At 42.8% G+C, this 25,567-nt stretch overlaps 1 protein-coding gene across 2 annotated transcripts in view; it reads right to left on the minus strand.

Moving 5' to 3' along the window:
* The window catches only part of PSPC1 (paraspeckle component 1), a 166,246-nt gene that overhangs the window by 50,898 nt on the left and 89,781 nt on the right, over positions 1 to 25,567 (minus strand). The window lies entirely within an intron of this gene.

Genomic DNA, 25,567 nt, shown 5'->3' on the forward strand with positions numbered 1-25,567 from the left:
CCGGGCTGCATGCTCGGATAAAGGTCTGGTATGAATTTTGGGGGGGACCCCACGCCGTTTTTTCGGCGTGGGGCTACTCTCAAATTCCATACCAGACCCGAAGGGCCTGGTTTGGAACCTGGAGGGACCCCTATGGCGTGGAGTTCCCCCTCGGGATTCTCACAGCGCAAGTCGCGCCTTGCGGTGCAACTTCCATTCAAATCAATAGGCTCCCATAGGGAACCATTGATTTTGCATGGAGGTAGAAAAAACGCTGCTAAAAGCGACGTGGCAAAACGTGCATTAACGCAAATGGAAAAAGCTACTGAAAGCACGTTTTTACAGCAGCTTTTTCTGGCGTCAGAACTAGCTCTTACGCACGTTTTTTCTAACGCCCCGTGTGCATGGGGCCTTAAGATCAGAAGGTATGCCTTTACTTTCAGTTATTTTCCTCAATGCTAGTTCAGGGTCTGAAATTGGATCCAGATACAGCCAAGCAACTAGCATTTTAAGAATGCAGTAAGCAGTCCAATTACATGTTTCTCTCAGTTTATGTGTCATTTACAAGGCTCAGGAAATTTGTCCACCATAGAAAAATGGATTAAAGCCCCACTCAAGGCAAAACCCATATTTTGTTCGGAAGAAATATACCATGCAACAGTGGCTCCATTTACCTCTTCGCAGCAGTATGCTCAGTATACTCTTATTCCACAAAAATCATCCTTCAGCGGATCTCCCCTCAAAAGGTTTCTTGTACAGAGGAACAGAGGTTTTTGCCTGCTGCACATGTAGTTTTTCCTTTTGTCTGGCTGATGTAAATATGAAACCAAGCTTTAGGCATGTTTATTAAAATTAGCCCAGCTTCTGTCTGCTTGTTCTGCCCACTGCTGCCCAGTCACACCCACCACTGACCCCGTTTCTTTCTATAGCTTTGCTTCACTAACACACGCTCAGCTACTCCTCCAGTGCAAAGATTCTTGGTGCTCCATGTTGCTGAGCAGCACAGCACACTGGCGGGTATAATCAGGGTATCAGATTCCTACTTGCTGCCCATATTTATCTGACTCAGTTCTTGTGTACAGAATGTGCCACGTTCATTGTGCTATTACCCACTACACATGAACAAACAGGTGTTGAATAGCTTACTGCAGATGCTAGCTTATGTTTAGAGGAGAACTGCTTAACACGGTTAATATTTCTTAGTGGGTAATGTACAGTGGCTGAGGCAAGGAGAGGTTAAGAGTACAGGCAGAGAGAAGCAATACATATACAGAATGGCAATTATACCAGCAATATACAACACCAGGACACAACAGTGAAAGTAGTGGCAGTATTTTACAGGGGCACTAACAAGAGTGCAGGATTAGACCTTAGGCACCACCAACAGACCCAACCAAGTAATGACCAACCAGGTATATTCCAATGCATGACAAAATATGTAGTTTACTGATGATCAGAGATTTAAGGGAAGGAACATGTGTCACTACTGTGTGCACACCTACACTGCATGGAAAGTCAAGAAGGGAAAAACCAAAGTGACGACAACACAGGCAACCATATTTTTTTTTTTGTTTCATGTGAGGCTTAGTTACAAAGAAAGGGTCATTGTTCGAATGAGGGGTGTAAATTTGTAGTTTTGTTACAAGGTATCCCGGACTGAGGCTTTAAATGAAAAAACAGACAAGTTTATGGCAATGTTCATACAGAAGTAAAAATAAAACATTCATATTTACAATATAAAGTTCAACAAAGAAATGACCAAGAATAGCGACATATTCCATAGAAAACATGAATTATGCACACGTACTGTAGAAACAGGTTTCAGGCTGTATAGTAGTTGGATTAAACTTACAAACATGTTTAATAAAAACATGCAAAAAAAAAAGCATACATAAAGAGGAGTTTTCTTATTTTGCCCAATTAAAACAATAAAGAAACTCATTAGGAACTCTGATAAATATCACACAAAAACAGTTAATAGAATGTAGAATTAGGCATAATACAGAATTTATCAATGGTCTTAATAGCAACTGGTCGCTATAGGCATACACATACACGGGAGCAGTCATTGCTGCCTTGCTTTTAAAGGTACAAGCATTAGGGCAGTTCTTCTGGCATCATTACATTCTTACCTCCAAATATGGTTACCTCAAACCTTCAAGAGCTATTGTCTCTCAAAGCATAAACCTGGGGTAAAACAAGCTTGCTTATTTATTGGAAAGGAAGCAGTCTACAGACATTTCAGACAGCAGCTTTTCTGGGTAAAAACAAGAGACTCTTTCCATTGAGGCAACTGTACCCTGGTCTGAGGTGGATCAATCATGCAGTCAGTGAAATGTTGGGACACCTGAACCTGCATTCCAATTCTAGATCAGGGAATCACAGGAGGTGAAGCAAGGCAACGAATAGCAAGCTGGGTGCACACCTGATAAAAGTATGAATCTGGTTTGAGAAACTACATACATGAAACTTTAGCAGATCAGATGCTGCATACATTTTATCTTTGGTCATATTTCCAATAGTAAGTGTAAATTGTGAAAAGATTTGTACTTTCCAAGCTACATTTTTTTTACCTTTGTAATCAAAACATATTTAAAAAAAAAGCCAGCATTTAAGAATTCTACATTAGAATTCTTGGTTAAAAAAAAAAAAAAAAAAAAAAAAAAACTGTTTTATGACCCATTTACCAAAAGCAATGCGATTCCGTATAAATTCAGTTTTAAATCTAAAAATTAAAGCTCATCTACGGTCATGTAAATCATGTATTCATTTCCACATTGTAAGCCAATTATATCTAGTATATAATAATCTGAAGAACCTTGACGCTTGTAAACCTAATTTGTGAAAATCCCACACTTTTAAATATCGTGACACAGTTACCATGACCTGTGAATAGGCAGTTCTGTGTCATGGAATTCACACAGCCTGCCTTCTGAACTAGAGGAGGTGCTGAGAGGGAGTTTCAGGAGGCAGAGTAAAGGCTGGTACATATGGGCCGAATATCAGCAGGTTCAACGGAAACCACCTGACATTCAGCCACTCTGGCTTCTGTCAAACGGGCACGCTGGAAACGCAGCATTACCGGCATCCGATCAATGTTGGCAGCCAATGGTTGCAAGCGCTGATTTATTGTGTCCCGGTGGGGGGTTCCCCCTATCAGACCACAATCGCACAGTGGAGGATATCGCTGTACTAACATTGCTTGTATTAGTACAGCGATCTGTCAGTTTGTGTGTACCCTGCATTAGTACAGGAATCACTACTTGCAGGCAATAAGGACAAATGGGATATATATAATCCTTAGACAATGAAACAGCAGAGGAGAAGTTGCAAAAAATGAAGGAAGGGAATCCAGGAAGTTGCGGAAAGAGATGGCTAGCAGACAGGAAGCACTCAACATGAAAGATAATTTTTTGTTTCCTAAAGTAAGCTTATATTGGATTGTCAAAAAACGATTGTATTGTTTTTACAATGCTGATATTATAAAATGAAAGCGAATGCTTTGAATATAGAATCAGTTATCTTGTTTTGTTAATGCTGTTGCACAAAAGCTGCAGCTCAGTGGTTTTTGCACCTTAAATTTATCTTACCAATGGTACAAGCTCCAAGCTGGATGGAGTCAGGAGCTCTCAACAATAAGTGTTAGGGAAAATATTTAATTTTGAAAATCGTTTTGGATAGAATGGGGAATGGTCAGAAGCCCTATCAGGACTTTATTGATGTCACTGCTGTGGAGACTCACTCTTTATCCTAGAGGGGATTTTCTATTATCTTGGAAGGATTTCTACTCGCTTCCTGTTTTTTCCCCCAAAAAGGTGTGGTGAAATCGATCTAAAGGGACAACCAACTACTGAAAAAAAAAAAAAGTTTGTCAAACATTAGGACAGGTGAAATTGAGTCTATTAACTTTGTCTTCCTATAGATTTAGGTTTGTCCCAGGCACGTTTGAATCTGCTTACTGATGACAGAATCAATACCTCCACTGGACATCTATTCCAAGCATTAACTGTTCTTTGGGTAAAGTAATACCGTCTAAGTTTACATTTGAACTTTACCCCTGCTAGTTTAGGTTATATCTCCTTGTTATTGATCTATGTCCATATTGAAAATACTGGCCTCCTGAACCTTATTCACAACTTTGGTCAAGTTGTATTTTTACACATGCAATTTAAACAAAGTAACATTAGCTGCTAGCAGATAAGCTTGTTAAAGCGGTAGTATCCCGCTTTTTTCACTTTTACCTACAGGTAAGCCTATAATAAGGTTGCCGGTTTAGGAGATATTTACAGTGCATGCAGCCGCTCGCGCGAGCGGCGCATGCGCTCTGAAGGTCCGGGGGGACCTTCAATTAACTTGCCGGGAGCTTGCCGGAAAAATCACTCCCGCGCGCATGCGCGGGAGTGACGTCATCGCGGCTCCGGCCAATCAGCGCGCCGGAGCCGTCTCTTCCGGCCAATCAGCGCGCCGGAGCCGCCGAACCCGGAAGAGACGACGAGGGATCATGGCAGCGCCCGCATCGATGTCCGGGGGTCCGTGTCGGGGCTTCGTTTTAAGGTAAGTTACACATAATGGGCTAGTATGCGATGCATACTAGCTCATTATGCCTTTGTCTTGCAGGTTTTTTTTTTTTTATTTTTTTTTTATAGGGTTTACAACCGCTTTAAACAAAGGGATTGTTATTACAGAAGAACTAAGTGGTTAAAAACATCTGGACTAAAAACACCATTTACTCTGTTCATCATGCTTCCCTGAAAATATTTAAGGAACCCTAAAGTTGGTCCGTAAAAGAATGCTTCGATTTCGGGCAGGTGGCAACACCAATATTAACTTTCTTTTAGAGCAACAGTATCCAAGAATTCCAGGTAAATCGAACATTGCAACCCCACTGCACTCTGGTTCCTTCTACTGTCCAATATAGAACACAATGATGTAGTGGCTGCCAGGTGGAACAAAAATGTAAAAGAGAAGACGCAACATTCAGAAGTGTCAAATACACTGCTAAAAAAAATGAAGGCACACTTTGAAAAACACATCAGATCTCAATGGGGACAAATCTCATGCTGGATATCTATACTGATATGGACTGGGTTATGTGTTAGGAACGAAAAGATGCCACATTATTTGATGGAAATGAAAATTAACCTACAGAGGGCTGAATTCGAAGACACCCCGAAAATCAAAGAGAAAAAATGATGCAGCAGGCTAGTACATTTCTCTGAAATTTCATTGCAGCAACTCAAAATGGTACCCAGTTTGTATGGCCCCCACATGCTTGTATGCATGCCTGACATCGGGACATGCTCCTAATGAGACAACTGATGGTATCCTGGGGCATTTCCTCCCAGATCTGGACCAGGGCATCACTGAGCTCCTAAACAGACTGAGGTAAAACCTGGCAGTATCCGATGGACCGAAAAAATGTCCCAGAGGTGTTCTATTGGATTTAAATCAAGGCGAGTGTGGAGGCCATTCAATGGTATCAATTCCTTCATCCTCCAGGAACTGGCACCATACTCTCGCAACATGAGGTCGGGCATTGTCGTGCACCAGAAAGAAACCCAGGACTAACTGTACCAGCATAGGGTCTGACAATGGGTCCAAAGATTTCATCCTGATACCTAATAGTAGTCAGGGTGCCATTGTTTAGCCCAGTGTTTCTCAACTCCGGTCCTCAAGGCACACTAACAGGCCAGATTTTAAGTATTACCTTGAGGAGATGCAGACTAGAATACTGCAATCACTGAGCAGCAAATGATATCACCTGTGATGAATTTCAGTTTTCTTGCAAACCTGGCCTGTTAGTGTGCCCTGAGGACCGGAGTTGAGAAACACTGGTTTAGCCTGTAGAGGTCTCTGTGTCCCTCCATGGATATGCCTCCCCCAGACCATCACCAAACTGGTCATGATGAACAAGGTTACAGGCAGCATAACATTCTTCGTGGCTTCTACAGAATCTTTCACGTCTGTCACGTGCTCAGGGTGAACCTGCTCTCATCTGTAAAAGTACAGGGCCCCAGTGGCAGACCTGAAAATTCTGGTGTTCAATGGCAAATGCTAATCAAGCGCCACAGTGCCAGGCAGTGAGAACGGGGCCCACTAGAGGACTCCTTCAGGCCATCCTCATGAAGTTTGCTTCTGATTGTTTGGTCAGACATTCACACCAGTGGTCTGTTGGAGGCCATTTGGTAGGGTTCTGGCAGTGCTCATTCTGTTCCTCCTTGCACAAAGGAGAAGATACTGGTCCTGCTGATGAGTAAGGACCTTCTTTGGCCTGGTCCAGCTCTCCTAGAGTAACTGCCTGTCTCCTGGAATCTCCATGCTCTTGCGACTGTGCTGGGGGAGACAGCAAACCTTCTGGCAATGACACGTATTGATGTGCCATGCTAGAGGAGTTGGAATGCCTGTGCAACCTCTATAGGGTTCCGGTATCTCCTCATGCTATCAGTAGTGACACTGACCCTAGCCAAATGCAAAACTAGCGAAACACTCAGAAAAGATGAGTAGGGAAAAAACATTTCAGTGGCCTCCACTTGTAAAACCATTCCTGTTTTGGGGGTCATCTCATTGTTGCCCATCTAGTGCCCGTTATTTCAATAACACACTAGCTGAAACTGATTAACAACCCCCTCTGCTACTTAAATGATTAGATCGATATCCTAGAAGTTTAATTGACTTGATGTTATACTCTCTTTTAGAGGAAGTACACTGATTAAAAAGTATTCCTTTACTTTTTTTTGAGCAAAGACTAGAAAACCCAGACAGGAAAGTAGTAGTCTTTTATAGACTCGCTCTACTTCAATCATTTTAAGTTTTAAGTTGCAAACAGGGTTGCTTTAACGGGGGGGGGGGGGGGGGGGGGGGGGGGGGAGAGAGAGACAACACTAAAATACCTTTGCTGCAGAAACTGCTGTCCAGTTCCCCTTTGACACCAGTCCTCCTTATGTTTAAACAAATTTTCAGTTTTTGCTCTGACGCCTTAAACGTTAAAAAATCATTGCTTGGGTTGCATTGGTAGATATACATATCCTTTTTCGAGATCCAAAGCATGTGACTTTTTTAAACCGCTACAATACAAAGGTTAATCTTTATTACCATGTAGCATAATTAAAGTTATTGTATCAAAGTTTCTCCTCCTCTATCTTCATAAAGAACGAGGATTTCACAAACCCTTGGCACTTCAGATTCAGGCCGAGATGCTTTTCCTTTGACGTATATTTCAGAGGTCCTCTGAAAAAGATTTTTCTAAACACATATTTAAACTACCAAATTCATTACATTACTAACATGCAAAATATCAGTTGCCAAAATGGGATGATTCAACTCAATCGCTCAAAATTTTCACAGTTATGAAGAAACACCTGTAAGGACCAGAAGGAAAATTAAATTAAAAGCATGCCTTCTGAGATTCGAGGAGACAATTGACTGGCAAGCACATCATTTGAAGTATGGTACAATTCCGTGCTTTAACCACTTTAAGACCGGAAGGATTTGCCCCCGTCCTGACCAGGTCCTATTTTGCGATTCTTTGCGTTAATTTAATGGTCAATTGCACGGTCGTGCGACGCTGTACCTAAATAAAATTTATGTCCTTTTTTTCCCCCACAAAGAGCTTTTGGGTGTTATTTGATCACCTGTGCAATTTTTATTTTTTGCGCTATAAACAAAAAAAAGAGTAAATTTTGAAAAAAAAACAAAAAACAAAAAAACAAACAATATTTTTCATTCTGAAAAAAAAAAAATTTAAAAATCTAAACTTAACATTTTAGGCCAATTTGTTATCTGCTAGATATTTTTGGTTTAAAAAAAAAAAATACGCAATAAGCGTATTTTGATTGGTTTGCGCAAAAGTTATTGCGTCTACTAACTACGGGAAAGACTGGTCATTTTTATTGGTTTTTTGTTTTTAACTAGTAACGGCAGCGATCTGTGATTTTTTGCGGGACTGCGACATTGCGGCAGACAGATCGAACCCCTGACATTTTTGAGGGTACTAGTGACATTACTACAGTAATCAGTGTTAAAAATATGCACTGTTACTGTAATAATGCCATTGGCAGGGAAGGGGGTTAACCCTGTGGGTGATCAAGGGGTTAAATGTGAGCATAGGGGAGTGATTCTAACTGTGGAGGGCGTGGCTTCTGAAATGACCATCGAGACATGTGATCCTATATAGAAGGATCACATGGGCTCTGATCATTCCAGGGAGAACGGTCAGCTGTGTTTATAACAGCTGAACTTTCTCTCTCAGCGGGGAGCGATCGCGGGTGTCAGACGGCAATCGGAGCCGCCTGACCCGTGCATCAGCTTCCCCCGCTGCCGAGTGGGCACGGAAGCACGCCGGCGGCGGGGCGCGCTCGCCCCCTAGCTTCTTGCGTGCGACTGACTTAAGTTTACGTCAGTTTGCGCAGGAGAGCCACCCTGCCGCAGTAAAAAGGCAGCGGGTGGTCGGGAACGGTTAAAATGACCACTTATGCATCCAAACTGGGGCAACTACTACTTAAGCATTTTTTTGTTTAAGTTATGAAATGTTAATGGGAACATGTTACTTTTTTAAGTACCGTTTTACTTGACTAAAAAACCTTACGTTCTCCCTTCTTTGCAAGTTTTAGGATGAGTACGTTTAACCTAATTAAACCTGTCTTTACTGCATTCACAGTTCTTCACAAAAGGTCTTAACAAAAGGTTCAAAATTTAGATATTTAGAAAAGACATTGAAATACTCTAGTCATGCCTGCCCAGGCATTTAGACTAATGTGTCTAGCTATAAAAAGCTTTCTGGATGAATGTGACACATCCACACAGTTAAAACAAAAAACTTGCTATATTCTGTGTAATAATTATTTCTTATGATTGTAAAGCTGGGTACACATGGGACGAAAAACGGTCGAAAACTTGTGGCTCGACCTACTCTCAGTCCATGTGTACAGCTCCTCTCATCTGACAGCAGTGGGTTCCCGACTGGTTTCTGTCAAGCAAACATGCTGGAAAACCATCTGATCAGCGCTCCAACCCAATAGCTACAAGCGCTGATCACTGTGTTCTGGTGGGATGTTGGGAGTCCCCCTGTCAGAATATAATAGCACAGCGAGGAGATTGCAACACTAACATTGGCTATGTTAGTATGTCAATCTGTAAAAAAAATTTTGTTCAGCCCACTGGGTTGAATGAAAAACTTCCCGCATGTACCCAGGATAATTGCCAACTAGTTGCCATAATGTGGGGTTTTTAAATGCCTCAATTGAGGGCAAAAAGGCATTATAGCCACTAGATGCCACTTCTATTCATACAAGATAATTAGATATCACAGAATACAGCAAGTTTTGTTGGAGCTGTGCCAATGTATTTTATCCCTTTGGAAACCTGTACAAAAAAACAAAAAAAACAAAAACAAAGCACGGCTTGATGACAAATAAACCTTTGGTTACACTGCCATCCACAGGTTGGACACTAGGCACAAGACTGACAGGCAGTCCCCCTTGAAGCTATATCTCTCCCTCTTCACACCTGCTCGACGTCGTAGCAAACAGTCCAAAGTTAAAATACAATGTTATATGAGGATCGGTGTTCGAAGAACTTAAAGAAAGCTTTTTCAGTTAGTTTAAAATTCCCATTTTATTTTGAGGGATACAGTTTGAGGATTACCAAGCAACCTAACAACCCAGAATAAGTCCAAAAGAAAAAAAAAAAAATGAGCAGGCATACCAGAGCAAACCCAGGTAAAAAAGCCAAACAAGTGAAAAAAAAAAAAAAAAATCAAGACAGAAGGGAGACAAAGGGCATTAGACAACTGCTTGCAGAACCCTTCATCCAAAACTATCTGATACTGAGGAAGACACGTGGACCTTACAGAACCTAGGAAAAGTAAAGAAGTTTAGCTGAAGCCATATAGATACAAGACCAACATCTGACAAAAAAAAAGTTCAAGAAGCACTCCCTGCTTTAGTGAAGTGGGCTTAAAAACGGGGGAAAAAAAAACTCACCCCACAAATCATAGGTCTACACAAAAAGTGGCTCAGGAAGCAGAAAGCCTCTTAGATCATTCTGGAAAAGGGGAATCCATAGGGCACATCCAGCCAATGAATAGAGATCTCCAGAGGCTGAACTGCAGTCAGATACAAGGAGGTAAACATTTCTGTGAAGGCGTAGGGTCTGTAGGGTCAAATTGGGCTCCTTACAATGGGGCTCTGTTACAATGCTGGTAACAGAACTTTTTGAGCATGCGCAGGATTAAATTCATCCTCAAAGCTGCGGTCTCTCGAAAACCTGGGTTTTAATGACCATGCAACCAAACAAGCAGAGTGGAAGATCCAGCTTTGAGATGACAGGGCATTGGCTAACAAAGCAAATGTAACCACACTCAACACCATTTCATCTGAGCTCAGAGAACGAAACAGATGAGGAAGAAACTTCAGTGGAGGAAATAAATATCAGGGCATACTGATCTGTTAGTGCAACAAGGGCATCAGCTGTATCTGCTCTCAGGTCCACCATCCTGAAAACGAGTCCGCCCAGTTTTTTTGAACCTACAAATTAGCAGATTCATATCTGGCATTTTCCAGCACAAACACATGCTCCTGAAACACTTCCAGATGGAGAGACGAAACCCCTGGGGTCCAGATGCGGTCCACTAAGTATCTCTGCCAGTTTCCACACTGGGATACTGCACTGCAGATAGCAGTGCTGCCCCAACACTTCTGGTGACCCCAAAAGATAGATGTAAGCCATAACCAAAGCTTTGTCCAACATATTAGAGAACAAATCGAAGGCTGAATAAATTTATGACAGGCAAAAGCCTTGTAATCCAAGGACTGCTGTGGTGAAGGAAAGGGAGGCTGTTGGGCTCTTAGGCCAAGGCAACACGCTCAGCACTAATTTTTATGCATCAAGTCACAGCAGACAAGTGTAAATGGCGGTATATTCAAAATGTTTGTCAGATATAACAAGTGAAAGGAACAGTAAAAAAGGAAAAAAATTTAACTGGCCACAGCATGACTAAAATCTGTAACCAGGAAGTCGACACAATGCATAGCCTGTAAACCTATTACCACAACTTAGATAACATGACAAGATATTACCAGATATACTGACCTGATCTAAATAAAGTTCTGTGGTGACTTAACACAGACAGTCTTCACTTGTTGCAAAAAAAGCAGTATAAACTGGAGAAAATTGTGCACTAACTGGAGTGAAGTCTAAGATTTAAAATATCTGGCATAAATCTACCAGTAACTGTTGATAATAGAAAAATCTTTCAATTTGATCAAAAAATAAAGCAGAAGGGAGGAAACATCCATCATGCTAAGGACACTAAGCAGAACCGACCAAGTGCGAGGAGGGAGGGGATAATAGATTTACGGAGGCTGGCATCCAGTTGTCTTGTGCCTAAAGTACACTTCTAAGTGGCAGTATAACCCGAGGTTTCTTATTAATCTGTGTACCCGTTACTCTGCAAGAAATGCAATAGGTTTTAATTACCTTTTACTGAAATTCCAAGCCTTACCAAATTCTCCCTCCTGGACAACCGTTTATCTCCCATGTCACACTCCACCCTCTTCATCTCCATAGCACAAGGGGATGTACCCTGTAGACCAAAAGGGAGAACATAGACTGGGCTGATAACATGCAGGGAATTTAATAACTGAGGCCGAGTTGTCAGCTAAGACTGGAAGCTAGGGTCACTGGATTTCTGGCAGATTTCACAAGTATTTTTCAGCACTTCCGACATTTTTGGTGAGACAAAAAGAAATGGACTTTCACCCAAGCACACAAAAGGTCTGTATTAACAGCCTCTTTTTTTCCACACAAAGGGTCTGTATTGACAGCCTCTATTTTTCTTGATACAATATTTTATTAAAGCTTAACTCCAGGCAAATATAAAGACAAAGTAAAAAATATTAAAACGCCTAAACAGAAATCTGGACAGCAGCAGTCACCCTCGGATTGCGGAGTGGCATCAAATCGATTTAATTTCTTTTTTTATTTAATAACAGTTTGAACATGCTCTCAGGATAAGAGTAAAAAAAAAAAATGTGTGCTGCGTTTTCGTTTTCATTGCCCAATAACAAGCTAGGGCAGGTTTGTGACCAAGGTATATTGCTCAACTGCAGTAGAGAAAGTAGGGTCCTTGACCTGTCTAAACTGACTGGCAGGAGTGCCTAGATCACAGGACTGGGCAAATCTAAATCTTCTGTAAGGTTATTCTCGGTCACATATATTCTTCTCAGCTGTATATTTAGCCATCTCCTGGAGGGGAGTGGTCAGCACTAGAAGGTCATTGACATGGAAGATGGAAAGGGGCCAACCATGCACCTCTGGGAGAAGGGGAGAGTGGTGAGCTGTTAACCTGAGGCACTGGAGGATCGGTATTTGTTCTTGGTGCACTATACTTTACCAAACAGGGGGATTGATTTTAACTACTGATTCTAATAAAATATATAGTGGGAACTATGTTAGACTGGTCTTTCATATGTACAATATATGGCTTATACCTGTACCTAAGAGCTGGATAACGGGAGAATACTGAGGCAGCGGGATAATTTCTTAGTTTTCCCTAGGGATACGAGCCTGTTTGACCTCGTTATACATGCAAGGTCTATTTACAAGGTGAGCGGCTGGGTTAACTACATGGGTGAACCAACGCAGGGTGTATGCATGAAGGAGGTTCACAACTTATCGCCCCTATCTTTGTGTGACGATTATTCACAAATGATTAAGATACTTCTGGGACTGCATTATTGAAAACACTATTTTCATATGTTGTTTTTTGTATGATTGATATATTTAGGACCTTTGTGGTTGCGTCTCACTGTATGTTCTGGCTAGGACTAGAAAAACCTTTAAAGTTTTTGTCTCAAGAATTAGGATGCCGTAAAGATTTTTCTTCAACTCGTGGGCCAAAAAAAAAATAAATAAGATTTCTCCATTCATGCTACACAAGTGAATTTAATGCACCAGCCATTTTATTGTATTACCTGAACAGGGTGGTGACAGGGCCACCTACTGAAAGAATGTCAGCTGGTTTATCAGTATGACCAGCTGTACAATTGGAACCCATCTTTGCAAATTTCGGTTAAGTTGAGTGTTAAGTACATGCTACCTATAACAAATTAGGATAGCTGTGACCCAAAAGTTTTATGCACCCACCAACATCGCTTACTAAAACTGTTCTAATGCCATCAGCAGTAGGTAATTTGCAGTACTAAACTTCCATTACAACTTCACTACACTTATTTTGCTACAAATGAGCAAGAGAAAAAATCCATAACAGTTTAAGTAAAAAAGCTCAAAGCAATTGGAATTGACAATACCATGTCTGCTGCTTATTATTGCTAGTATTTTGCTACTTGAAACAAAATTGGAGTGGTGTTCAACAATTTTACATATTTTCAAACAGACAATGCAGAAAAATGCTAGTGAATCTAGGCCAGCAATTTTCAAACTTTACATGCAACCTACACCCCCCCCCCCCAAAAAAAAAAAAAAAAAACATTTACATATGAAAATACATGAATATATTTTTTTAGAACAAATTTATATAAAATATTTGATTTAAAAAAACATGTACAAAGCAATATTTACAAATTAAGCATAATACAAATAAAACAAGGATTAAGATATTTAATTTACATTTTTAATTAAATCACATATGCAAAATTTTTAATAAAAAAAAAATTGCAATGCATGTGAGAACAAAAACTTAAGCATGTCAAACTTAAATTTAAAAGTGTTAAAAGGGTACTTACTCACGGTGACAGGATCTAGCCACTCTTGCCATCTACGTGTTGCACTGGTTAATTCAGCAGTACTTGCTGCATGGTCACACTTTACTTCAATCATCTGTGCAGCAGTCCCTAGCCTTGCTTGCTGCAGCTTGGCATTGCATGCCATTGCCGAGTCTCATTTACTAGAACCCCCCAATTATTTTCCATCCACAGTTTCCCCAGAGGTTCCTCCCAGCTAGTAACTTGCATGCATATGTTTACTGCCAATTACTTTACATTTTTCAATAGTAAACCTCATCGCCATATAGCAGCTCATCCCTCTATTGTAACTAGGTCTTGTAAAGTTACTATATCCTGTTCGGAAGTTATTGCCCTGATTAGCTTTGTATCAGCAAACGCAGAGATTGAACTATTTTTTTTTTTTTTTCAAACTATAGTTTATGAACAAGTTAAACAGACTTGGTCCCAGGACAGAGGCCTGGAATACCCTGCTTACAACTTCATGGCCATTCAGTAAAAATGCCATTTAATCCCCATCCTCTGAGCACGCTCCTGCAGCTATTTTTATGCAGGTACATAAAATCCCATCAATGCCAAAAGAACTTAATTTGCATGAAATGCCTTAGCATAATCTAGATAAAATATGTCCACGGGCCTTCCTCTATCCAAACTAAAGCTTAACCCATTATAGAATGTTAAAAAGTTGGCCCGGCAAGAATGGCCCTTCATATATCCATGCTGGTTACTACCAATGATACTATTCTAATGAGCAAATTCCTGTAGTTTCCAATAGTTTATATACTATTTATGTTAGGCTGATTGATCTGATCTGAAGTTTTCCAAGTATAAATGTTGGTCATTTTTTGGACTATTGGTACTACATTTTCTTTTCTCCAAGCTGCTGGGACCATTACCAAATCAATCATCTTCTCTGTAATAGCATAACTCCTAACAGTATTTACCCAATATCTGACCTCTCACCTCCAGTATCAAACACCACACAGTTTTTCAGTAGAGGCATCCTACTAAATGTTGGCACACATTTACAGGTAACTGGGATTTGAAATGCCAGGCATAAGCTATCTATATAATAGTAGGTTTTAGTTCAAACTTTTTTGTTTTTCCCATTTCTGCGCCGAAAGGTTTTTACCTCCTCATTGACCAGGCACTGCATTGCTTTAACTGACAATTGCGTGGTCATGTGATGCTGTACCCAAAATAAAACTGAGGGCTTTTTTTCCTACAAATAGAGCTGTCTTTTGGTGGTATTTGGTCCCCTTTGCGGTTTTTATTTTTTGCGCTATAAAACTAAAAAAGAACCACAATTGTGAAAAAAAAAAAAGAAAAGAAAATTTGACATACATACATACATACACACACACACACACACACACACACACACTTTCTGCTATAAACATGCCAAATAAAAAAAATTTCAAAAATCATTTTTTCATCAATTTAGGCCAATATGTATTCTGCTACATATTTTTGGTAAAAAAAAAACCTAATAAGTGTGTATATTAATTGGTTTGCGCAAAAGATATAGCGTTTACATGGGATACATTTATGGATTTTTGTGTTTTACAAACAATGGCGGCGATCAGCGATTTTTAGTGGGACTACGACATACAAATCTAACACTGTCACTAGTGACTTTTTGGGGACCAGTGACACCAGTACAGTGATCAGTGCTAAAAAAAACGTATGCACTGTTACTGTATGACAATGGCGGGGAAGGGGTTAATACCAGGGCTGATCAAGGGGTTAAGTGTGCTCCTAGGGAGTGCTTTCTAACTGTTGGAGTGGATGCATTGGAGGACAAGAGATGTTTCAGCTTAGCTGAAAACACAAGATCTCTCTTTGGCTCCTTGACAGAACAGCAGTCAACCTTGTTCACATAGGCAGACCGCTACTCCCAAATCTCACATGTACATGATTTTACGCAGCTGGTCCGCCCTGTCGCAGTATGCACACGGTCTGGAAGTGGTTAAAGAACGCTCATTCGACTTTCGAATCATTATGAGGTCAAAACATTGGAGATTTTTTTCTCTCAAATTAAGGCTGCTTTCACACTTCTTGAAAAAAACAAAAAATACAAATTTATTTTTAATGCATATCCTGTGAATTTTCTGGCTGCTCGGTGCCAGCATGTAAAAATAAAAAATAAATAAAAAAACACAACACTGATGTGCTTTATATTCACTTCAATAGGGAGGTGTGAGGAGCTGTTTAACATGCACCAAAAAAAAATTTATTTTGACTTAACATAAAATCCATTTCTGATGTTCATTGACAGACACAGCTCCTGATCTTAACCATTAGGTTATACTGCCCCCTAAAGGAGTAGGAAACTAGGCGAAAAAAGTCTGGCTATGCCTATGGACAGTCCCAGGGGGTATACTCCTTCTCTCTGATAGGTACTCCACAGAGGGGTGGGTGCTGTGTCCGTCAAGGAACATCAGAGAAATGGATTTTACGGTAAGTCAAAAATCATTTTTCTTTTTCATTCATTGGACGGACACAGCTACTGATCTTAACCATTGGGACAACCCAAAGCAGTGTTCAACATGAGGGGTGGGAACAGCAAAAAAAGAAATTCAAGACTAACTATAGCAAACCAGGTAAACAGGAGCTCAACCAAAACTGGAGCTCACCTGAAAAAAATAATACACATCAAAGAGGACCAGGTCCTCTAAACAGCCTGCAAAACCTTGTGGCCAAAGGAAGCATCTGCAGATGTCCACATATCCACTTTAGAACTTTGTAAAAGTGTGCACCGACGACCAGGTGGCCGCCTTGCAAAACGACGTCACTGACGTCTGATGATGGAAGGCCCAGGAGGCACTGAGCGCCCGAATAGAGTGCGCCTTGACCAAGAAAGGAGGAACCTGACCCATGATGGTATAGGCCTGAATCACCGTCTGTCTGAGCCATCTGGAAATGGTCGCAGAGGAAGCAGACAACCCTTTCCGAGGCCCATCCGTAAGCACAAATAGCGACTCGGATTTCCTAAAAGCCTCCGTAGCTGCCAGGTACACCCTAATCGCTCAGACCACATCCATGGACATCAGGCCAATTTCCTTTGGATGTTTTGGCTTGGGACACAGGGAAAGCAACACAATGTCTTCATCTGAGTGAAAATCAGTGACAACCTGATGAAGGAACGACGGACAGGGGCGAAGAACGACCTCATCACTGTAAACCAGTGGTCGTCAACCCTGGTCCTCAGGGCCCACTAACAGGCCAGGTTTGCAAGATAACTGAAATACATCCCAGGTGATATAATTTGCTGCTAAGTGACTGCAGTACTCTAGTCTGCATCTCCCCAAGGTAATACTTAAAATCTGGCCTGTAATGCCTCGTTTCCACTGAGCGGAACGGTTCGGGTCGGTACAGTTTGGAATGGTTACAATGGTCCGGTCTATTCAGGTGAGCGTTTCCACTGCAAGTCGGGCCACCAGGGACCATGCAGGGTTTACACCAAATGAGGTGTTTGTTTTGCTCTTTCATTTGACTTGAGCATTGAAATTTTCCTGTCCGCCAATCAGTGGAATCTATCGTGTGACGCCAGTAGCTCCGCCCTAACCGTACCGTACCATTTCCTATGGCCCTACATCTGAAGCAGGACCAGGAATGGTGCGGTTTGGTTCGGTTGTATGGGCCACTTTCATAATGGAAACACTCAAATTAGCGTACCGTACCGAACCGACCCGAATCGATCCGCTCAGTGGAAACGAGGCATTAGTGGGCCCTGAGGACCAGAGTTGAGGACCAATGTTGTAAACCACCAAGTAAGGTGAATGACAGGGTAACGCTGCCAATTCTGACACTCTGCGTGCAGAGGTGAAAGACACAAAAAAGGCCACCTGGGACAACGCAAGCAGGGGAATCTCCCGAAGATTCTCAAAAGGAGGCTTCTGGAGAACCGAGCACCAAATTGAGGTCCCAAGGCAGCAACAGAGACCGCACTGGAGGGGTCAAGTGCCTAATTCCCTGAAGAAAAGTATGCACCAGGGAGTGTGTGGCCTAGGGCAATTGAAAGAAGACTGCTAAGGCCAACACCTGACCCTTGATTGTACTCAAGCCAGTTTCTGCTCAACCCCCTGTTGAAGGAAGGTCAAGATCCGATCCAACGAAAAAGACAGATGAACCCCAAGACTCACACAATGCAATGTACGTCTTCCACGTACAATGGTAGATCTTCGTAGAACTAGATTTCCTAGCTTTTAAAAGAGTTGGAATCACCGGCTCAGACAACCCTCTATCCATCAGCACCTGGCGTTCAACAGCCAAGCTGTCAAAGCCAGCCACTGTGAAGCAGGGTGGAATATTGGTCTTTGGAACAACAGATCCTTCCTGAGAGGAAGTTTCCAAGGAACGTCTGTGACCAGCCAAACCAAGCCCGGCGAGGCCAGTCAGGGGCCACTAAGATGACCGGAATCCCTTCTGCCTTGATCCTATGTAGAAGTCATTGCAGAAGCTAGAGAGGGGAAAAGGCGTAAATCTGACGATACTGACCCCCATGGTCCACCAGTGCGTCTGTGGCGTCCACAAATCCCGTGACTGAACCGTTGAGTCGTTAAACGCCAACAGATCCACCTGGGGAATGCCCCACCAGAGACACAACTGACGAAAAAAACTCCAGATGAAGAGTCCACTCACCTTGGTCCAACACCTGCCGACTGAGGTAATCTGCCTACAGTTTTCCACCCCAGGAATGTGTACAGCAGAGAGGGCTGGAATGAACCATTCTGCCCAACCTAGAATGCCGGCCACCTCCAGGACACTTCTTGTGCCCCCCTGGTGATAGACATAAGCCACGGCTGTCGCACTGTCCGATTGAACGTGCACTGGACATCCCAGAAGACGATCAGTTCAATGTTCCCAGCACAGTCTGATTGTTTGGAGTTCCAAGACATTGATCGGTAGTGTGGACGCTTCCAGTATCCAGATCCCCTGAGCAGAATTTTTGCTGAGGATGCCACGCCAGCCGAATAGGCTGGCATCCATTGCGACCACTGTCCAATACAAGGGCAGGGGGAAGGATTTTCTCAGCCCAATACAAGGGCAGGGGGAAGGATTTTCTCAGCCGAATCGCTGGAGACTGAAGCCACCATTATCAGGGACTCCTTCATTCCCCAGCTCAGCCGGATATGATTGTCCAGAGACTGCGAAATTTTGTCCCATTTGGCCAGAATCTCCCTTTGTAGGGACCTCCTATGGAACTGAGCAATTGGAAAAGCCTCCAAGGTAGAAACGGTCAGGCCCAGCACCTGCATGCAAGTCCAGAGGGATGACCATCTGCCGGACAGCAGGAGACGAATCGCAGCCTACAGTTTGTCCAGAGGAAGGAGCACTCTTGCTAAGGCCGAGTGCAGAGTGAGACCCCAGATAGTCTAGCTTTGTGGACGGAACCAGAGCAGACTTCTAAAAATACAGTATCCAGCCGAACTTCCTCGGAGTTCGTATGGTGATTTCCAGGTTTTCCACCAGAGCAGGAGGAGACTCCGCTCGCAGGAGGAGGAGATCGTCCAAGTAGCCCAGTACCGCGATCCCCTATTGGCTTAACAATGCTAGCATCGGGGCTAACACTTGTGAAGACCAAAGCAGCAGTGGCGAGACCAAAGTGTAACACCACAAACTGATAATACCCCTCTCTCCCACGGCAAACTAGAGGAAGCGCTGGTGACCTTAACATACTGGAAGGTGAAGGTAAGTATCCTTGATGTCGATCGAGCCAAGAAAAGCCCCCTGATGCAGGGAGGCCACCACCATGCGAATGGACTCCATTCTGAACATCAGCACCTGCACAAAGCAGTTCAGCGCCTTGAGGTCCAGGATTGGACGCACCTTGCCTTCCTTCCTGGGAACTGTAAACCGGTTTGAATAAAAACCTTGAAACCTTCCAATGTCGGAACCAGGACAATCATCCCTTGAAGTATCAGGTCTTCCAAACAGTCCCTGTAAGCAGTCCGGGGACAGGCGCAAAAAGGAAGGAAAGAACCTTGCTGGGGGGGTAAGAGCGCAACTTGATCTTGTAGCCGGACCGTATGACTTTGTGGATCCACTTGTTATACCAGGGAAGTCCACGGGTCCGGGAACCAGCAAAGGTGTCCCCTCACCCCCGATACAGGTGAGGGCATGCCTTCATGCAGAAGGAGCATATTCCACGAGTCTTGACAAGCCCGCTCTTGACTTTCCAGACCAAGTTCGCTTAGATCCACAAGAGGCGGCCCTAACCGGTTTTGAGCCCTTGTCAGTCGCCCCTGAAGGACAAAAAAAATGGGTCCTTAAAGGCTGAGGACTCTTCAACCGGAATCATGGTTGCTTTGTTCAATCTGGAGACCAGAGGGTCCACCACCGGTGGAACAGTCCAATTTTTAAGAGAAGACTCCTCATAGGGGTAATGCATAGCAAATCGTTTAGGGACCACAAGGGGACGTTTTGGCCATTCCCACTCTTAAGCGACAATTCTGTCAAAAAAGGCAAAGGAAAGGAAACACCTTTGCCGCTCTGGATGGTTTAGAAGTGCCAAAGAGAAGAGATGCCTCTGTTGAAGTATCAGCTGTGCTCTCCATTTTTAGGGTCTCACGCACAGATACAATCAGTGCACCCACCAGCGCCTTTGTGTGCGGTTGCAGAAGTGGAGGAATTAACCTCACTATCTGACAACTCAGGGTGTGTGATCAAAGACCCATCAGAGTGTCTCAAGTCCGTGGTGGCCGAATCAGATTCAGGATCTGAGGAGACAGATAAGGCAGGGGCCGCTTTTTGCTAGTCCGTCACCAAAAAAAAAAAAAAAAAAACACCTCCCACCTGGGACACAAAGTACTCCAGGACCACCGATGGATGGTTGGGACCCGGAGGGCCCAGCAGCCTCCGAGGGGATCAGGTGGGGAAACATGCTCTTAAGACTCCATGAGTCAATAGGGGGATCCCACAATTAAAGGGGTAAAAAAAAAAAAAAAAACACTGCTAAGGGGCACCCCTCCACTCCGGTAGCACCACACGGTTGCCAGTAACAGGAGCACCTAATCGATCCTCAGCAGAGAGGGAAAGGACCCCACCAGAGTCACCACCCAGCAGAAACAGGGACCTGCAGCCACCAGGATAATCTGCACTCCACGAGCGGCGATCAGGAAGTGAAAAGATCCAGGAGTCAGCACCAGGGGGTGAGGAAGGGCTTTCACTGCCAAAACTGCCGCCCACAGGTCTCCACTGTCATGGCCGCCACTATTTTCAATGGCAAACCACCGCAAAATGGCCACCGGACTACACAAACATGGCCACCATGCATGGACCACAGACTACAGCAAAATGTACAGCCCCCCCCCAGCCGATCGCACCTCCCCCATCGCCAGCACAGCGCCTTGCCCCCATCCCAGGCAGTGGACCAGGCCACCCCACAGCCAGCATCAGTAAGAGGGGGCAGGGGAGGGACGGATGGGGGGATGAAATGGCCCACAGGAATCACCAGACCGATGAGGGGGTGCCTAATAGGGAGGGGAACCCAGGTGTCTGGCCGATGGAGGGGCCCACATCCACCCCAAAATCCTCCAGAGGGAGAGGGGGGACCGTTACTTATACCAAGAACCAGGCGGGCACAGCTCCAGACAGATCTCCTCTCATCCGAAATGGGGAGCTGTCTGCCAGGAGGAACGCTGCGATTCGGGCCGAGAACCGATCGTATGCGATCTCAGTGGCGTTTAACTCGCAGGCCAGCCCCTGCCAATTGGGGCTATGGCGTGGCTGACTTAGCATGGAGCTGAGGTCTGCACATGCTCGCTTGTCAGACTGGGGTGATCACTGTATGAAAATTATCCAGCCCATCGCCCAGTCCGGCAGTTTATTATAGATCTCACAGGGAGAAAAAAAAAAATCTAAAAAGAAAAAATTGCTAGGACCAGAGATCCCAGCAAGGAACTAGGTCCTTACTCCTGACAAGGCAGAAAAAACGAAGTACCTATAGTAGAAGGGGGGGGGGGGGGGGAGTATACCCTCTGGGACTACCCATAGGCATAGCCAGCCAACAGCAGCATTCTTAATCTGGCCATAAACCGATCAAAATTTGGCTGGTCTAACAGGGACCACACAAATTTTGATCAGCGTGCAGGCTTCTCTGGTCAAAAGAAACAAATCCTGTATAGACGAGCTTTACAATCCAAGAAAAGCTGGTGCTTGATAACAGTCTATTTAAAAATGTGTTGGAAGATGGGAGCTCAAAACTTAACTGAATGACAAGCGACAAAAAACACCACAGGATTTCAATTATTATAGTAAAAATCACCAGGCACAGTAATTCATAGTTTTCAGGGAAGGCATCTGGTGAACCTAACCTGACTAGTCTGCCTGTTCTGGACACATTCAGGTGGTGCTTAAAGGCTCAACACAAATTTGCCATACCAAGTATATGATTACCTGGAAGCATTTTGGAATTAGGAAGCCATGCAAACAGATCACCACTAGTCTCTCTCCCTTTGGAGAGTACCTGATAAGCTTAAATGTTCTAAAGGAGTAGAAATACTTCACTTAGGTGACCAATCACAGGGTGACTTGTACACAGTGCGCACCCTGTAAAAAAAAAAAAGCAGCAACATGCTTACCTTTGCAGTGACAATTGTGTCCCCCATCACCTTCTTTTGCTTTTCCCTGAGCAACTGCAGGTATTAAAACACTTATGGGTGTGTAGAATACCTGCTCCCTGCAGTTCCTGTCTCAAGCTTATTTAACATTACAGGGCATACAAGCCAACAGGACAAACCACAGTGAAGGCAAAGGTAGCAGGTGTTCCACCCACCTAAAGTGTCCAATATCTGAAGAGGCCAGGAAAAAGCAAAGATGTGAAGTTTAAACACATTGGTCAACAGAAAGAGGTATATTTCTTCTCTACAGAAAGAGGTATATTTCTTCTTCTCTACAGGATATGTATAAAGTAAATGTGACCCAGTGGTGACAGGGGCACACTAATTGTTCAATTTGTGTTTATTTTTGTGATGCATTTAAGCACAAAAGTCTCTATTTGGTATATTTTCTTTAGAGCTCATTAATGTGTTACTAAACCCAGGACCCTGCATGCACTATATTTGGTCTCCCACAGTAAACAAAAATGCATTTTAGTAAATATAAACTGATAGATACCTTTTCTCATGAAGAGTATATTGCAGTCTTGTGTCCTGTGTCTTGTAGGAGTTGTCATTCTCCTCGGACTGTCGTTAAGAGGCTGCAGGACCTCTGATCCTCTGTCTGGACAGTGCCGATTGGCCCTGTGCTGATCACATGCACCCTCCCAAAAAAAAAGAAACACTAGCAATGCACACCAAATTGAGCATGTGCAGAGTGCCCCTAATGGGCTGTACTATCAGATTGATTGGGGACTGTGGAAAAAGGTGAGGATCTGAGAAGAAAGGATCATCTTTTTTACACAACGAAGACGACAAACCCCTTAGATTCCACAGTGAGTCTAACAAGCATGCTTTACTTGTTATACAGACTGATTTTACGGTTGTGGGTTTATTAACACTTTGATGCTAGTGCTTTGTTCTATCTCCCCGTAGAATTCACATAAAAAGAGGCTTCAGCCAGGGGTGGAGCTTACACAGCCAGCACAGACAAAAAGGTGCTTTCATTATACAACTGGATCAAGTGATACATGAACTTGGTCCCCTGGGTGATAGCAATTTTATACTAACAATATATTAAGCCCACTCCCAACACTGAGCATATAAATCCATACAATTATCAAAGTTATTCAAAGTTGAATATAGTGCAAATCCTGGGTCACTCTACCCCCTTTTATAATGCACCATGTCAAAAATGTGTACATATAAAATTCCCACCAGATGTATATGACCACTTAGCACCAAATAGGTCATAGAAGCCAATTGTCATACCGCCAAAAGATCACCAGATACGGTTCTCCAACAGGAGCACAGTGTTATAGCTGCAAATCCCCAGCTAGGGCTAAAATATCAGCAGCTCCTCAATAGTCGTTAGGCTTCATACATGGAAGCAAGATATTCTCTATAGTTTAGTAATAAAAAAAAAAAAAAATTCAACACAATTTAACATTTTGCACTCATTTAAAATTACAGGCAGACAATTTCATAAAAAGCAACCAGCTCCTACCTAGTGTGTAAGACCCTGCTACTTATGGGTCCAGAAAAGCATCTGACATGACTATCTCTTATGAGGAATTCCTCAGGAGGCAGTGCATAAGGGGTCACAGACTCGATGAGAATTTTGTATGTACACATTTTTGACATGGCAGTGAATTTTAAAGGGAAAATAATCACATAGGGTTTGAACTATTTTATTCATTAAATTGAATTTGACCACTATGAGTTTGTACAGTGTGGACATGGATTTATTATAGATGTCACTTTTCATAAATTATGTATCAGTTATTTTTTTCACTTGTACAGTCTAAGTGTTGGGTGTATATATACATATTTTGGTGTGGAGTTGTGGGTTTATTATACTTGTACTGAAATGAATGACAAGATTTACAATCTAATTGGAACTTGGTGCTGGTAAAGATAGTAACTTGATTTCTAATCCATAGAGATAAGAATTTTCCAGTTGCTTAGAGTAAATAAGCCATATTACAGAACAGAATAGGATTCAACAATTTTGTAACTTTGATGATCCTTCCTTAAGACTACAGTTTCAGTTCTTCTGTTCACCAGTCTTACCAGTATCTCAGCGTGTGCCCACCTTGATGTGGAAAATCTACTTTTCACACTTACCATTATAAAGAAGAAAGAATCTTGAGCAAGAAATCTACCTTGCAAACCAATAAAACTTTCCTGCTACAAGAAAGAAAAAAAAAAAAGAAAAAGGCGACCAAAAGGTAATTTTCACAGCAACAAGACACTGCCAGGGAATTCTGGCAATATTTTCTGATGCCGTAGAGAGAAAAGTCGAATGCCACCAATTTCTCTAGGCTACATTCACATTTGTCCAGTTTCATGCACAGCCATTGAAATCAATGGAAATGTGTTGCAATGTACTTTACCTTGCATGTGGCAAAAGCATATAAAAAACACACATTTACTTGGGTTTGCATTAAACTTAATGGCGAGGTATATGCGATAATGGACAAGTGTGACTGAAGTGGCTTTTCTTCAACAGCTGAGCTTCAAGTGTAAGAGTGAGCCTCGAAAAACATTTCTTTAAAAGCTGTTGAACAATTGGTCAATATAGATCCCATTCACCAACTTCATGGACAAGATTGTACACAAGACAAGTCTTTTTAAAGATGTAGGCATATTATTCTACTTACCCTTGGCTTCACAAACCATTTTATATTACCTCAACTATGTCCCGATACTTCCTTCTTAAACCCTGTCACCACAAGTTGAAAGCACAGTATAGTTTAGGTTCTCAGTGGCTTACAGGTGTCACTTTTCCTTAGTAAATTTAAATCCACACTGTCAGACAGATCGAAAAAATATCAACTAAGGAATTCAACCACTCTAGAATTGGCTGATTTTTTTTAGCTTGTTCATGCCCCCTGGAGAGGGCTTCATTCTTTAGCTGTGGCTCCTAGCATGGCCTTGCAAGATCTAGTCTGCATGTCCAGAGGCGTAGTGCAGGGGCGCACAAACACGTTAAACCTGGGAGAAATCCTAAGATTCCACATGGCAAACTGCTTAGGATAGGAGCGCTGCTTTTGCCAACTCCTCTGCCAGCTCCATGACTCTTTTGCAACTGCCAGCTTCTACGGATTTGGTAGCTGGGTGCTGCACGGTTGCCAGTCATTTGTCATCTTTTTTTCTTAGTTTTATCTTTTCAAGCAGACATTTACCCCCACCCCATCGAAAACCAATGATATAAGAAAATAGTCCAAATTTTACAGCTTACGTGTA

The sequence above is a fragment of the Pelophylax lessonae genome (genome assembly GCF_965119305.1).
Source record: "Pelophylax lessonae genome assembly, chromosome: 2".
NCBI classification, from domain to species: domain Eukaryota; kingdom Metazoa; phylum Chordata; class Amphibia; order Anura; family Ranidae; genus Pelophylax; species Pelophylax lessonae.